This window comes from Lactuca virosa, chromosome 7 (assembly GCF_052849685.1).
Source record: "Lactuca virosa cultivar CGN04683 chromosome 7, Lactuca_virosa_CGN04683_v6, whole genome shotgun sequence".
Lineage (NCBI taxonomy): Eukaryota > Viridiplantae > Streptophyta > Magnoliopsida > Asterales > Asteraceae > Lactuca > Lactuca virosa.
This window is the reverse complement of record NC_136432.1, coordinates 74,771,714-74,787,973: the sequence shown is the minus strand read 5'-3', so window position 1 is coordinate 74,787,973 and position 16,260 is coordinate 74,771,714.

Genomic DNA, 16,260 nt, shown 5'->3' with positions numbered 1-16,260 from the left:
GCCCCAATAGTGTGGAAGCCTCAAATGGAATCACAAATCACCAAAACACCTTGGAAGAACTTGAGAGAATATGTATGCATACTAAAATCGGCCCACTCTTATTTTCACACACTTGTGCCAATTTTGTGAGCCAAGGACCCCTTTATATATTATGGAGGATTAGGGTTACATCCATATAAACCCTAATACCCATGACCTTTCATTTACATAGGATCCATGGGTTAAAAGCTCCATGGACCATCCATGAAAGCTTAGCCCAACCTAAATGAACTTGGCCCATTCCATATATATAAGAGTCCATATTTAATTAGTTCTTTTTGATCACTTAATTAATTCTAAATTAATTCTTGATCAATACTAATTAAATAATATGATTCCATATTAATATATTAGAACTTATAATATATTAATATAAATCATAAATATACTATTCTCAAAAGACTATCCATATAAATTGTGCCGGTGAAGTGCAACCCAAATGGACCATGCCGGGTCGGGTCAAGTCTTACCAATTATAGTTATGGACTTAGACATTAATCCAACAGTCTCCCACTTGGATAAGTCTAAAACTATTATTGAGTATGACTTCAAAACCTAACTGGCAATCGTAGCTCTTAAAGCCGCTGTCGAACTCTGACCTTGTCAATGACTTGTCCATTAGATAAGGGATCATATATTCCTCCATTCTAGATATCATATGGACTGAGACATGGATTATCAATCATTCTCTCTGTCCATTTGTTGTTTCCCGATTTTCGATTTATGATGACTGACTGATTGAACAAATCAAATCAGTCCTGGCTTGGCCAAGCACTCACATGTGTCATCGCTAAATCATCGAGGGGCCCACAGATATCGCTTTTATCCCGAAGGTAAAAGGAATGGATAAACTTTGACTCATATGGCTTGTTCTACTACTTGTTAAATCATACACAAAGGCACGTTTTATAACATCGAGTTACCAAATGCGTTTTCGTGCAATCAATGTATAACCAACTCATAGTAACAACTTATATCTCTAGGTTTGAAGAATATAAGATATTATCGTCTCATGATCACTCGTGATAAAATCCATGAAGTGATTCAAATGAGTGTGGGTTGAATCCAATACTCAGAACTTATGAACACTCATGAGTGTTGTAGCACCACTTTGTCCACCAACTTGGACCTCTACAAACCAATCCATGACAGTCTTGATTCGTATCTACTTCCAACATATGACCGACTGTGGATGGTTTGAATAACTTAATCATTCAGGAAGAGCGACTTAGTTATTCTGGAAGTCAAAACATGCAAAGTGAAACACAAGAATAAATGAATCAAATATGGTATCAAACCCTATTGAATATAAATAAACATTTTTATTTATCACCATACTGATTACTCATTATTCATTGTTTCGGTTTTATCAACTTTATACTTGAATTAAAAACACTAGTTGTCCCATGCTCCAAGCATGTACACTATGTTTTTCTTAAACAATAGCTTTGCCATACACCAAGTATGCACTCTATCTTTGTCTATGATCCTTACTTTGTGAAATAAACCAATTGAACATAATTTCAATGATTCTAATTTCACACTCCCAAATCCTTATCGAAAAATGTGAGAATTTCAAATTCCTATCATTTATCGAAATCTGTTTAGATTTTAAACTTATATGCACTGACCCTCCTGTAATGAATATGTACAAAGTCACAAAGACTTGTCAACAGTCATTATAAGGTATTCCAATGGAGATCAACTCCATGGAAACTAAGTCTCATATTCAAAGTACATTGCTTTGGACATGCTTCTTGCATTAAGTTTTCTAATCTTACACTGATAACTTCCACCTATGGAGACAACTCCATATTCTCATTTTGACTATCACTTCTGAATAAGAGATGCCTCTTTTCAGAATATGTCAATATGGTCCTTCCAAAATTAGCACTATACTTCCAACTGTCCCTGAGCAACCAATCTTTGGTAAACCTCAGATTGTCCTCGACAATTGCTTAATCATTTTAGTCATATCCAATTCTAGACCTTTTCCCTTCTTAATGCCTCTGGGCATTTGGAAAAATTTAGAAATGACAAATATTATAGCACATGCAATCGATCCTGTACCCAAAGCAAATGGTACACGATTCATGATGTCTCACATAAAGACATGATTCTAGACCAGTCTTTTGCTACAATATTTTTTATTTGCCATGTTTTCAAAATTTGACTATGAAGAGGGATGCCGTAATCATAATCGAATTTTGAGAACGCAATATATAGAATTTCCTTAAGTTGAACCAATCCAACATGAAATTCATATATATATTCTTGACTAAGGATGATTAAGGTCTCAATCTAAGCCTTTAGAACTGAAATGAAGTATATCCTCTCCCTTAATTATAGCAAAACAACTTTTTCAATCCCTGCAGCCTCACGAATTGAAACTTTTGTTTTCTATAATTAACATTGCTAACTTGCAACACTAACAATAATTATCATGCTCCCACTAACATGATGATTATTAGCATAATACTTATGCTCCCACTAGCTTTGACATATACTCAGAAATCAGCTGGACTTCTAGAAATCAATACTTTATTGACTTTCTTACCAAAGTTCAGATTTCTGATACGAGATGCTTTGATAAAACTTTATCAAAATCATACACCTTTCCTTAGATAGCATGCATGTGTGTCTAAACAATTTCAGAACTATGAAAAGGGATGACGTAATCATAGTCTCAATTGTTTAGACCTTTTGCCATCTGCTTCAAATCTACTTGGTGGAAGTATTTCCTCACCATCATTTTCATGAATCGGAGAGAAACCTTATGAACCTTAGATTTTATGGTGTATGTGTTCTTATCCATGTGAATCGTCAAAACCATAGTCACAAGACAAGGATAATGACAAATCCAAACTCATATGGACTGAACTTATGCAATCTTAACTTCTTGCCACCTGGCAGTACAGGGCCTGCCATTGCTTCCAAGTTGTTATGCAACCAATTGAGAACTTTCAGAACTCCTATGCAAAGCCAACTTAAACTGGAATGGGCACAGAATATGTCAACACGATAGGCTATAAACCTCAAGTCGTGTGCTAGTGAAGAACCTCAGGTTTTATTCTTGATTAGTTCTTGAAATTCTTTTTAGGATCTTTAAGACTCCCACTATCCTCTTGACATATAAGACTATCTTGCCAAATATTCAAGAGATAGTGTGGATTCTTTATCAAGACAAACACTTCACACAATTGGCCTTAGTTGGTCTTTGTTTTATCCAAAACATCACAACTTACCAATTTCAAATGTACAAGAGTAGGACACTTTTACTCTTACATTTGACAAGTGTTTTAAACCTTTCTTTAAGATATGTCACTCAAGTTACAATCTTGGAGTATGACTCTAAGAATTGTTTTGGAACGAAGTATGACTCATCTTCCTGATCTAACCATTTCAACAATTAATGACTCCTCTTCTTAGTCATAAGAATGCACTAAGATGACCTTTAGAGGACTAATTGTGATATGATTTCTAAATCATTAAGATGATCACAAACATGATACTAAAGTACTCTCCCATCTTTTCAGATTTGAGAAACTTTTATCTTTCTGCCTAATTTGATTCTTCCCATTCGTTCTGCCATACATTGAGACTTTTCCAATGTTTCAGAATTATACTTAAACTTGTAAGTATAACCATATTTACTAAACTTTAGTAAATCAAATAGTCTTAACGAGCTTTGTGGTGGACATGACCAGTGCACAAGAATGTGTACTCGATCCCTTTAGTCCTTCACTTGACTCACACATCCATGTGAACAAGTAATTAGTCTTGATTTTCCAATGCTTGAAAGTTCTCATTCATCATACTATTCAACTTGCATGATTCCAAGTTTCGGTCCAATTGAAACTTGGGTGATGAGGAACTTTCCTGATTTGGTAAATTTAGACACTACCACAAATGAAAGAATCAAATCCATTTTCCAATATTGCTGTCAGTGGAATCATATAAGAAACAATTTTCCACAAATGCCATTATAAGGATACTTCAAATAAATAAAATTAAACAATTTTCTTTTATTTTAAAACTTTGCGGAAAAACTTATCCTTACAATCCACATGGAAAATTGTTGTTATCTATTCCTTAGCAATATATCATAACTTCTTAAGCAACTGCTCAAAATTCGGATGCGGTCGAAATCCACCTTCGCGATCAGAATCAGTATATACTTCCTTTAAGATTTCTCTCTATTCTTTGATTCTTAAAACATCAACATGTGACCCAGTCACATCATGTAATGAGGATCTCAGAATAGAACTTAACAGAGTTAGATAATGGGCTCTACCTGATGTAGAGTCAAACTTATTGACTTTAACATCCTTAGGTAAATTTGGCAGCTTTGCAATCAACGCCCCTTCCTTTGGCAAAATAAACATATGGACCCTTTGGTAATGAGACTATCTCAGACTTAGCCTTTCTCTTTACCATTTGGTCAACCGGGTTGACTATGGCCAATCCCTTTCCATTGGGAAGAGAATGCTTTTTCTGGATTTCCAGTGTCACCATTGTCACTGTCCATAAAGTTTTTGGGAAGTTGATCTTCTACTCAAATTTGCTTTACTATCGTTCCAAATCATTGCTGATTCAGCAGCACCAAGCAAATAGATATGGTCATTAAGGTTCATGTCATAGTCTGTTTCATAGTAGTCCCAAAGGAACTCACTATGTGACTTAGAAAGTGATTGAACATCCAACTTTCTCAAGACTTTGACACCCAACTCTCCCGGCTTGTCAATATGTGACTTCATCTCTAAGATGTGATCACACATAGACCTTGCTTGCCATTAGGGCTTGAGTGAACTTGAACTTGTGGGTTAGGGAGAATAATTGGAGGAGGTGGAGGAAGAGAAGTATGACTTCCATGAGCCAAACTCGGGAAGTAATATTCATTAGGAAAGCTTGGTTTGGGAAGATCATTGTTGTCTAAACCAGACATCAACAAAGGGAGAAATTCACGTAAAGTTGATTTAAGTCCTTAATATAACACCCAATATGATATATTAAGGCTAGGACCCAACAAATATTTTATAACTTGGAAGAGGGATGCCGTAATCCAAGCTATAAAATATTTGAAGGTAGGTGAATGACGATTCACCAATTTCCACCAAGATAAACGAAATGTATTATTAGGTTTTAATTGGTTTTGAAACTCCTAGATTCTTTTGAGATTCATTGAACTTTTCAATGGCATGTTTCAATCTCGAGTGTGCCCTTCAGGTTTTGTGACTGGGATGCCGAGGATCACAAAACAAGGTGTGAAGTAACCATGCAAATATACTTGGTACCCTGAATATTTACCCCTCAATCGATGTGCCGGTTAACCACACACGCTCCAATGATACTATGATAAACATTAAGTTACCCTTTGTCTACCTTGTTAAGTCCATGTTAGTGTGCCGGTTAACCACACACGCTCCACTAACAGCTTAAACAAAGTGCAAAGTGTAATTTCATGGATTAGCACCTTATTCACATTTTCATAAGTAACTAAGATTGGGAATTTATAAGTGTTTAGTTACTTAGTATTTATCATTATACTTATAATGAAGGGAGAATTATAGTCCTTGTCCTACCTGTTCGGCTAACGACCCTCCACCGGTCAAGGAAGCGGTGAGTGAGAGTGGACACCCATTAAACTGCCATTTTATAGGCAGTAACCTTATACCCCCCCTTATAGACCGGCTTCGTGAATGAGGCCTACTAATGGTAAGACGACTTGCTCTTATACATATAATATATTAAACTTTTAATATTATAATAGTATAAGGGTGTATTTTAGACATTTAAAATACTTGGTGGTTTAATCTATTAATTAAACTAGACTTTTAATTTAATTAAACTCAAACCATATATTTATGGATTTAATAATACTCTTTTAATTAAACACTTTAATTAACTATTAATAAAGTCCATAAGAGTTAATTTGAACTATTCAACAAAACATCATAATTCCAATTATTAAACTCAAAATTAAAACCATTTAATTAATTGTTTAAGTTATGAACCCAAGAGTTTTAGAATTCAATTCTTTTTTTCATAAAAAACTTTTCTCAAATTCCAAAACTTGAGGGCAAGTTTTGTAATTCTTGAAAACCTTTGGATTCCATAACTTATGGAATTAATGGTGTTTTATGATGAAACTTCCCATGTTCCATAACTTAAGAACAAGTTATGCAATTCTTTAAAAAATTAACACCAAATTTTGTAACTCCATAAAAACTTTGAATCAAATTTTTTTTTTTTAAAAAAAAAACTTTCATATCCATAACTTATGGAAGTTTCAAAAACCCTTAAGATCACAACTTTAAAAAAAACTTTGAGCTCCAAAATTTTATGACAAAATATGTAACTCCTTAAAACATTTAGATCAAACTTTTAAAACTAATAAAATAATCATATCATTTTATCTTTTACTAAATTTGACCTAATTCAACTCATATAACAAATGATTCAAATTTTACAAATAATTCATTTTTCACAAAACAAGTAATTATCTTAAAATTTGACAAACGTCATGTTTTTTTTTCCTTTTTTTTTCAACTTGAAAATAAAACATTTGCATCAATATAACAGAAAACAACCTGGCTCTGATACCATTGTTGGGTTTTGAGCATTCTAACATTCCTATGGTGTACATGCAACCCTATAAACCTTGGATCTATGTTTTCTCTATTATACATGCAAATATTAACTATTCCAAGGTTTCATCCTAACTAGCATATTATGAAGCACCTATACTACAAAGTTCTAGTTAGATGACATACCTTTTGATGTAGCTTGATGTCTTCAACCTTTAAGAGCTTAGCCCCAATAGTGTGGAAGCCTCAAATTGAATCATAAATCACCAAAACACCTTGGAAGAACTTGAGAGAATATGTATGCACACTAAAATCGGCCCACTCTTATTTTCACACACTTGTGCCAATTTTGTGAGCCAAGGACCCCTTTATATATTATGGAGGATTAGGGTTACATCCATGTAAACCCTAATACCCATGACCTTTCATTTACATAGGATCCATGGGTTAAAAGCTCCATGGACCATCCATGAAAGCTTAGCCCAACCTAAATGAACTTGGCCCATTCCATATATATAAGAGTCCATATTTAATTAGTTCTTTTTGATTACTTAATTAATTCTAAATTAATTCTTGATCAATACTAATTAAATAATATGATTCCATATTAATATATTAGAACTTATAATATATTAATATAAATCATAAATATACTATTCTCAAAAGACTATCCATATAAATTGTGCCGGTGAAGTGCAACCCAAATGGACCATGCCGGGTCGGGTCAAGTACATACCAAATATAGTTATGGACTTAGACATTAATCCAACAGTTTTTCCGTGGTTCCCCGCTAAAGGCACACCCACTCAATACAACAACACCAAAACACTCAACCACAAGAGCAGAACCCGGAAAACACCCACCCATCCGAAATCTTGGCGGCGGTTGGTGGTGTTTGACGACAATGACACCACTATCGTTCTTCCGACGCCTGACGTTGCATCAACGACTTTAGCCCCGACTACACCGGTGAGAGGAGCATCGGAGATGTATCAGATGGTAGGAGCCACGGCAGCGGCCTCAAGGCGGTGTGTTACCGGCGAATGGAAGAAGAAGAAAAGGTGGTTTAGAACAGCACAGTCGCCGCAGTGTCGGCCTCATCCGCCATCGGAGTCACCGCAGCGAGGTGGCATCTGAACATAAACGGAGGAGGAGGAGGAGGAATCATTCCTTTCTAACCACGAACGGCGGCAGCTACAGCCATGATTTGTGTTATCTCGCCAATGAAATATAGGCGATGGGCGTTTCCTCCGGCAGCAACATCCGCCGGTGACCTTGGTTATTAATCGGAGCAGCACCATGAGGAGGAGGGGGCGGCTGGTAGGTCACGTATGGAGTGGTGGCGGTTGCAAGACTACTTAGGGTTAGGGTTTAATCAGATGTGCAAGATGACGGGTTTTATACCCGTGCATTCAAAGTATAATCCATATTGACACTATTAGTCCCCCCTTATCCTTTCTCTTTCAGTTAAAGTCCAGAAATTACCATTTCTACCCTGGCTTCAAGAATTCTTTTCAAATCAAATCCGTAATTACTCTTTTAACCCCAGCCATCCAAACCCTTACATATTAAATCCAAATAATACCAAACGCCCATTTACTTATGAAAATCTTTACAAATTAAGTCCAAAAATTTCACTTTAACCTCTGGAGATTCAGATCTTGTCATTTGGCTTCCCGAAACCAACTCCCAACTAATTATTATTTGGTTTTGGGTTATAATAACATATAATAATAATAATACAAATTGCTTCTCGGGCTCCAGGTTTATTATTTAATCATTATGTTTTAAATGGTATGTTACACATCAAATCACTCCCTTCCTCTTCTTCTAGCCTTGGCCGAGAACCCCAACACCACTCACACCTCTCTCATTTTTCAAACACAAAAATCCTCTTTAACTCTCAAGAAACCTCTCATTTCCTCCAAGATTTTTGTGTGTGTTTGTGTGTAAATCCAAGAACACTTCATCCAAAAATCCACTCATCTTGGTAGGCTACTTCCATCTAAAAGGTTTAACTTCATGTTTATGTTAAACTTAATCTTCTTAACACTTCATTTCATGATCCATGTCCATGAAATCTCCTAGAATTCGAAGATCTCTTCAAAGAAGTGAGCTAGGCCGAAAACTCTTCCAAATCTCCTTCCAAAATCGAAATCATCAAACCAATGTGAGTTCATACCCCCCCCCCCCTATTTTCGGTTTTTACTACGTTTTGGGGGAGAATACAAGTTGTTTTGTGTAGATCTATGTGTATATGCATGACTTTGTGTGTTTTTCATGTTCTAAGTGTGATTATGTGTTATAGACTTCATGAACTCGAAAATATGCTAAAACATGATGATATTTGTGGAACATGGCACTTGATACAACTTATTATGCAAAGAAAAGGTTTAAAACATTTCAAGATTGTTTAAAACTAAGAAAATTGCATAAGAGGACCAAAAATGTCAAAAAAAATCAAAAAGTGGGGTTATTATGCATAACGCATGGTTTTGAAAAGATTTACTTGGATAAATATGGATCCTTATGGTATTTATGATTTAGAAGGGCTAAAAGTTAAACTTTCATAAATGGGCCTCATATTGGGCTTCCACGGTTTTTGGGCTAAATTTGTAAATTTTTGGACTTTTGTGGGCGTAAGTTTCATTTTAAACAAAGTTGAGCCAAAAGTGTTATTTTTCGGTTATAAGGGCTGAAAATGATAATTTTATCAAATTTGGGCCAAAAGGAATAATTTCTATACTTTTGGGCCAAAAATGATCCTTTTGACAAAAGTAGGGTTAAAAATGTTATTTTATTTGAAACTAGCCTTAAATGTAAACTTTTGGTTTAAAAGACTTAAAGTGTCATTTTTACCAAAAAAGTGCCTAAGTTGTAAATTTTCGGTTTTAAGGACCCAAAACATCTTTCTACAAAAAGTTGGCCTTTTATGTTATTTTGGTGAACAATTAAGCTTAACCAACAAACGTAACAACAAACGGATTAATTACGTCATTTACACTTTAATTGGGCCTAGAATATATATTACATGTTTATTGGGCCTTAGTGGTCCATTTACATGCTTGTTGGGCCTGTAATGTTCATTACATGTTTATTGGGCCTTTGTGGTCTATTTACATGCTTATTGGGCCTGGAATATCATTACATGTTTATTGGGCCTTAGTGGTCCATTTACATGCTTGTTGGGTCTGGAATATCCATCTACATACTTGTTGACTTCATTCATTCACGTATATACTCGTTTTGCTTTGTAAACTTAAAACTTACACGGAAACAATATACATTGTGCAATTCATTATTCGCGTAAATTCAGTTAAGGATCTTGTGAGACACGTCGTTTGGCACCTATCGAGTGTACAACTGTAGCTTGTAGTTATAACGAGAGTCTCCTGGAGGGAGAGCGGGAGTTTGTGTATAGATCTATACGGGGTTGACACCCCACACCTGAGCTGTTCGCTACATTTAGACTAGGCCAGTCTAGGGTGACAAACCTTACCTTAAAGAAGTTGGCGTATGAAAAAAGTCATGACATGCGGATTAGTCATTATTAAGTATGACTATAATGACTCACTTAGAGGAATTAACTCCATTATAAAATTTACAGAATACAATTTCTGTTGATAACACGGTAACATATACGCATTGGTACTCAATCTTAGGGTGTTAAGATCACAATGTTTTATAAGTAGACAATATCGGATTGTATGGGATCATTCATTTTATACATTCTCAAACATTAACACGCATGCATTAATACAAGATCGGACACAAACATTTCAAATCGTTTTTTAGAAAATATCGGATTTTCTGGTGTTTATAAAGTAATACAAAACGTTTTACTCAAACATGCTTATGAACTCACAAACATTATATGTGTTGACGTTTTCCAAATTAACTTGTATTCTCAGGAAATCGTTAAGCAGAAAGGTCGACACATGTGGAATTTAATATTTTGTATCATCATACATTAACTATATGGGCATGTAACATTTAATACAATACTTGATGTAAACAATGATGGTTGTAATTGGTATGTATGATGATGTTGTTTGTTATATTTCATTTATATTCACTATGATGATATTACAAGATGAAGTCACCCAACCCCCGGACGTTTTCGCCGTCTGGTTCGGGGGTGTGACAGATTGGTATCAGAGCATTGTTTATAGTGAAATGGCATATCTAATCATACAAGATATGCAACTATAGATACAATGGGACTAAACTACTCTGAACAAAATAATTAAAATACATACCTAGGTGTGCATTAATACAATAACACTAAAAGTCTCTGGAGGAAATTGAGCATCGTGGTTAAACCCGGACAGTTATGTAGTAGTATTGGGGATAAATAGAGCCTGATCAACTATATTTATTCAAAATACGACCAACATGTGTTTGGGAGTGATCATGGTGGGCAATGAATCTAGAAACTTACCAACCTTGCATCCAAATAGCTTTAAGGAACTCAAACATAAACAATTAAAATACTATAAGAGTATTTTGGAATGCTATCTACATACACACTCCTTACATACTTCTCACCTCTCATGCATACCCTATGGTCGGATTCCATCATCCAGGAGATCCTTATTTCCCCAAACAGGGGAATGGAGGATGGTTAGAGCCAGAACCGGAGGAAGAGCCATAGGAGGAACCAGAAGAAGAACCTATAGGAGGACCGGCATAACCGGTAGCAGACTCAGATGAGGAGGACGTTGGACTCGGAGTCCGAAGTCATTAATCTGCCATACATGGCCAGGGTGCCCCCGTACAGGATGGGTCCCAACAACCCTATGCCCCCATGGGCACACGAGATCTGGAGGTGGAGTCACCAGCAGGGGGTGCGTCCCCCATTCCGTATGAACCGGGACTATTATGACTTGAGTCATGGTGGACCTACAGATCGAGCCCTTCCAGTAATGGTCAGAGGACGCGTGACATCGGTGAGCAGGCACAGGCAACCGCCGGTCAAATGGTTACGATGCGAGCTGCGGTTGAGCGCGCAGAAAGGATGACTCATGAGGTGGTCAGGGACTATAAGGCACGACAGGCAGCATTTGAGGTGTTGGATAAGGTGTCTAAGTCCATAACTATTTCTGGTATGTACTTGACCCGGTTTGACATGGTCCATTTGGGTTGCATGGCATCATGCATTTGGATAGACTAAAATGAGAGAAATAACACTTAAGGCTTATTAATATATTATAAGTTCTGATATATTAATAGTATTATTTAATTAGTATTGATCAAGAATTAATTTGGAATTAATTAAGTGATCAAAAGAAGACTAATTAAATATATGAGTTGATTATGTAAATCATCCATAACTTGTATAGTGGGCTAACGGCTCCATGGATTATCAAGTTGGGCTGAGGTCCATAGAATGCTCCATGGATGCTCCATGGGAGTTACAAACCCATGGGTCATGGAAATGAAGAGCCATGTTACATTAGGGTTTACATGGTGTAACCCTAATTGTAACACACTATATAAAGGATATGAAGCTCACCAAAAATCGGTGATTATAAGCAATTTAGAGGGCAAGCCGACTTCTAAGTGTGACATTCTCTCTCAAAGTTTATTCCAAGAGCATTTGGTTTTTGTGTGAAACATTTGAGGCATCACACTTGGGGTGCTAGGCTCTCAAGGTTTTCAAGGAATCAAATCAAATACAAGGTATGTAATTCTAGCTAACTTTTATGTTAAAATTTCCCCATGTATGCTAGATAGGATTATGAACCTTGGAAAAGTATTTTGCATGTATTTTAGACAAACATAGATCCAAGGTTTCTAGGGTTGCATGTACACCTTAGGAGTGTTAGAATGCTCAAAACCCATCAGGGGTATCAGAGCCTAGGCTTGTTTGTTTGATACTTGATGCAAAATAGCTGGAAAAAAATCAAAATTCTTGCTGTCTGCACAGGGGACTCGCCGAGTCCATGAGGGGACTCGACGAGTCCAAGCGTATCTTCAACCAACTCGGCGAGTCAATTGTTGCACTCGACGAGTTGGCCAGGCAGAGTGCAGATTTTCGATTTTTGCTGCTGGAAATAGACTAGAAACATTACCCTAAACTGTTTTTGTGTTATTAAACTTGTTTTAGATGGTGTAATGGTTGTTCTAATCCTTTTACAATGACTAATATCAAAATTCCATGTTTATATGTGTTCATATGTTCTTGAAATTTTGATATGAATATTCATGTTCTTATGAGTTCTTGAAAGATCATAGGAATTATGTGCTATTGATTGGTAATTAATTCATGATCATGATGTGTTTTTAATGGAGTCCATAACTTGTCCTCAAGTTATGGATAACCAAAAGTCACTTTGTAATAAATCCATTAAAAGAACACATAAGTTACAAAAAATGAAGAGTCCTCATTTTTAATAAACAATAACTCATAAGTTATGAATTGAAAAGTTTTGTAAAGTTACAAAACTTGCCCTCAAGTTTTGGAACATTCAAAGTCACTTTAAAAACTTTAGTTCCAACCCTAGAATTTAAAAAGTTAAAATTCAACCCTTATACTTTATAATATTATAAGTTATATATATATATATATATATATATATATATATATATATATATATATATATATAAGATCAAGTCGTTTTACTGTTAGTAGGCTTCATTCACGAAGCTGGTCTATAAGGGGGGTATAAGGTTGTTGCCTATAAAATGGCAGCTTAATGGGTGTCCATTCTCACCCACCGCTTCCTTGATCGGTGGAGGGTCATTAGCCGAATGGGTAGGACAAGGACTTATAAATCCTCATTAAAAGTATGATGAATATAAAGTAACTAAATGTTTGTTTTATAAATTCCTAATCTTAGTTACTTTAAGAAAATGTGAAAAAGGTGCTAACCCATGAAATTACACTTTGCACTTTTATTAAGTCGTTAGTGGAGCGTATATGGTTAACCGGCACACTAATTGGACTTAACAAGGTAGGTAAAGAGTGACTTAAGGTTTTTTCATAGGTCGGTGGAGCGCGTGTGGTTAACCGGCACATCGATTGAGTGAAAAACATTAAGGGTACCAAGTAATTTGCATGGTTACTTCACACCTTGTTTTGTGATCCTCGGCATCCCAGTCACAAAACCTGAAGGGCACACTCGAGATTGAAACATGCCATTGAAAAGTTCAATGAATCTCAAAAGAATCTAGGAGTTTCTAAGGCCAATTAAAACCTAATAACTTAATATTTCGTTTTTCTATGGTGGAAATTGGTGAATCGTCATTCACCTACCTTTCAAATATGTTATAGCCTAGATTACAACATCCCCCTTCTAAGTTATAATATATTATGATTGGGTCCTAGCCTTAATATTACATTTGGGTGTTTTATTAAGGACTATCTTTATATATAAACTAAACTTGTCTTTTCTTCTTTTTCAGATATTTTCCAACAATGTTGCTTCTGGCTCAAACCCTACCGGCTCCTTCTCTCTCATGAACCTTTGTGGGAGAGTCATCTTTGATGGATCCAACTTTATGGATTGGATCAGGAACATCAGGATGGTCACTCGCTATGAGGACAAGGAATATGTCCTCGACAAGGATCTTAAAGAAATCGAGCCGACTGCTACTCCTGAGGAGGTCACTATGACAGCCGAGCTCCAAAAGTCCTATGAGGACTAATATCCTTTTGAGATGCACCAGGATTTGATGGACCGCTACCATCAGAGTGCTAGTCAAGAGCGATATGAAATCATCTCCTCCATGATAACGACCAGGATGAAGGATGGTGAACCCATCACGGGCCACATGCAGAAAATGCAAAGGTATGTGGACCATTTGCTGAAACTGAATGTGAACTTCCCAGAGGAGTTGGCAATAGATATCATTTTGCACTCCTTACCTTCGTGTTATGATCAATTCCGCATGACATACCACATGAACAAGGAGGAAGTTACACTCAGCAAACTTCAAGGACTTCTGAAGACCGCGGAAAGTGGTCTTAAAGGTAAGTCGGTTGTTACCACTGCTACTCCTACTCAAAACTCCGCCCCTGTCTTGGCAATCGGGAAAAGTAGAGGGAAGAAGAGGAAGAACCCTTCGAAGGGTACCAAGGGTAAGACCCTTGATGGCTCCTCTACAAGTGGAACCAAGAAAGGTTTCGTCACTCCTTCTTCTGATCCAAAAGAGGCTGAATGCTTCTATTGCCATGAAAAGTCGCACTGGAAGCGGAACTGCCCAAAGTACCAGCAAGATCTGAAGGATGGGAAAGTCAAACCCAACCATGCAGGTATTTACACTATATTATCTAATAACTCACCCTATTCTAACTTTTGGGTCCTTGATACCGGCTGTGGTATTCATATTTGTTTTGATTTGAAGGGACTAAGAAGAAGTGAGAATGTGGAGCATGGGAAGATAAACTTGATCATGGGAAATAGGAAAGTTACACCTGTCACCAAGATTGGAGTTTATTCTTTATTGCTAAGTAGTGGATTTACTTTAGATTTGAATAAATGTTGTTACTCGCCTGAAATGGCAAGAAATATTATTTCCTTTCATGGTACAAACAAGGGTTTACCTTTTCTTTTGATAATGAAGTTGGTGGAATAGATGCTTTCTTTAATAATGTGTTTTATTTTAAAGCATTACCTTGTGATTGTGTGTATGAAGATGTGTCTGTTGTAGATAGCTTAGGAAATACTATGTTGTGTATTGATTCTACTAATGATAATAACTTGGATAAAGCATCATTATGGCATTGTCGTCTTGGACATGTAAGCAAGAAACGCATAGGCTAACTCCAAAAGGATGGAGTCTTGGAGTCATTTGACCTAAAGTCGGATGATAGTTGTGAATCATGCTTACTTGGAAAAATAACAAAGTAACCCTTCACAGGTTCTTGTTCTAGGGGTGAAGGTTTGTTGGATCTAGTGCACACAGATGTGTGTGGACCCTTCAAAACTGCCACAAGGGATGCTAATCGTTATTATGTGACTTTTACAGATGATTATAGTAGATATGGATATGTCTACTTAATCAAGCATAAGTCAGAGACTTTCGATAGGTTTAAAGAGTTTAAACAGGAAGTCGAGAATCAATTAGGCAGGAACATTAAGATGCTTCGATTCGATCGGGGTGGTGAGTATCTTAGTACAGAGTTCCTCGACTATCTTAAGGAATGTGGGGTTGTCTCACAATTAACACCTCCTAGGACACCACAGTTGAATGGTGTAGCTGAGAGGCGTAATCGAACATTGTTGGACATGGTTCGTTCCATGATGAGTCGAGCTTCGCTACCAATCTCATACTGGGGGTATGCCTTAGAGACTGCCGCCAATATCCTTAATCTGGTCCCCACAAAGAAGGTTGCCAAAACACCTCACGAGATGTGGACTGGAAAAGTTTCTAATCTAGCCCACATCAAGATTTAGGGTTGCGAAGCTTTCGTGAGACGCGAGACTCATGATAAGCTCGAACCTCGAAGTGAGAGGTGTATTTTCGTCGGCTACCCACATAAATCCTTTGGTTACCTCTTCTACATACCTAGTGAGAATGTGGTCTTTGTAGCAAGGAGGGGTGTCTTTCGAGAGAGAGAGTTCATAAGCCAAGGAAACAGTGGGAGGCAAATTGACCTTGAAGAAATTCAAGAGTCAAATGGTGAAGG